This window comes from Pygoscelis adeliae, unplaced genomic scaffold, assembly GCF_000699105.1.
Source record: "Pygoscelis adeliae isolate BGI_AS28 unplaced genomic scaffold, ASM69910v1 Scaffold367, whole genome shotgun sequence".
NCBI classification, from domain to species: Eukaryota; Metazoa; Chordata; class Aves; order Sphenisciformes; family Spheniscidae; genus Pygoscelis; species Pygoscelis adeliae.
The window spans coordinates 539,525-541,369 of NW_008825149.1; the positions used below are offsets into that span (position 1 = coordinate 539,525).

General features: G+C 39.0%; 1 protein-coding gene across 1 annotated transcript in view; it reads right to left on the bottom strand.

Moving 5' to 3' along the window:
* The window catches only part of ST18 (suppression of tumorigenicity 18, zinc finger), a 173,988-nt gene that overhangs the window by 21,548 nt on the left and 150,595 nt on the right, over window positions 1-1,845 (bottom strand). The gene's annotated exons all lie outside the window — the stretch shown is intronic.

Below are 1,845 nucleotides of genomic sequence, written 5' to 3' on the forward strand. Positions count from 1 at the left end.
AATTGCATTGTGCATCACTTGCTTTGTATATTCTATTATTATTATTATTATTATTTTATTTCAATTATTAAACTGTTCTTATCTCAACCCATGAGTTTTCTCACTTTTACTCTTCCAGTTGTTTTCCCCATCCCACCGGGGATGAGTGAGCAAGCGGCTGTGTGGTGCTCAGTCACCGGCTGGGATTAAACCACGACGGTGGTGTACATTTAGCACAAATATGTCCCTTGATGTTTGACCTGGAGAAGATGTTATAGCTTCTGTTTTTCCTCAGCCCTTCTTCAGTCATAGCACTGACCTTATTTATCAATTTGGGATACAGTCCTCTGCAAGAGGGCAAAGATATCAAGGAATGCAATTTGTGCATAGAGGGGGAGGGGTAGGTGAATTGGATATACCTTTCTACAGTATTTTACACTAACACCAACCCTTCACAGTCACCTTATAAAGGGCTGTGTCTTCTTTCACTGGGCCCATGGATAAGAAAAGCAAGTAGAAACTGTACAAAAACTTTTAGCTGGTGCTCCACAGTAATGAGTAAGGGGTACCAAGATCCTCACCTGGCTATTTTCTCTGAGCTGCAGAGTGCTAGGAACTTTCAAATCTGTAAAGAAGCCTTAGGAAGACATCAGCCTCATTTTCACAGCCCAGTTCAACCTGAACAATGTAGTTATGGGCAAGAGAATTAACATGGCAAAATAGAAAGCACAGGCTAGGAGGTGGTATTTATAAATTACTTCACTGCAACTGAGCTAACTATGTCAGAAATTCTTTTTTTGCAAGTGCTTATGTCATTTTAAAAACTTCCTCATGATGGAGCCACCTGTATTGAATTGTTCTGTACAAGTTCTGAGCTCAGTGGGATCATAGAAATGCAGTCTGTTCCCTATATTACCTATAGATTCTTCTGATAAATTGAAACTATTTCTTATTTAATTTTCTGGACAGTTACTTTTTATATACCTGTTCCTACTCACTGTTTGAAAATAATACAGTAAAACCACTGTAAGCTGATCATCGCCCTTATAAATACTCTGGGAAGCATTATTTAGGAGAGTAGAAAAGTATTTCACAGACATCTCAAAACAGGTCAATATCACAAAGGAATAAATATTACAAAAGAAAAGCCATTAGTCTTCAGCAAATAAACTCTCAGTGATTTTTGTATGCATTTGTTTTAGAAGAGGCAAAACAAACCTGACCTGTAGCAATTTAGGTCATGAACTACAACTGCAGATACAATGTGGAGAGTAGACCACATGCAGACTGCACAGCATGAGGGGAAAGAATCACTCTTCACAGCAGCTTGCCTCAGGGAAATGTAATTTCTAGAGACAGAGGCGGATCTAACTGATTCAGTGCCACTGAGACTGGGAGCAGTACACAAGGTGACGGGATGTGACTCATTTATTTATGGGTGAGCTTGCAGTGATACGTTATGGGCTAGCATCACTAAACGATACAGAGTGCACTTGTCCAAAGAGACCTACACTGGTTTGGGACAGAAAGAAAAGTGGTGTAAATGATTGCTAAGTCCTAGTAGACTATTACAGTGAAAACACTCTATTGATATCAAAATGGTGTTGACGTGAATCCAAAGGGCTTTGGTGAAGAGCCTAGATGAGATTTTAAAAAGTGACTGGTGTTATGAGCTGTTTGAGACAATTTTACTGAAAGGATTCTAAACTGAAACAAGCTGTTGCATGCAGAAAGATTTAACGGAATTATCGTGTTTTCTTTTCAGTTTTAGATAGTAAAGTTTTGGAGCTTGAGTCAGAGCAAGCAAGTCTCTGTACTTGGGAAAAGAGAATATTAGCCTATTCTTCCACAGCATGAATTTGTGCC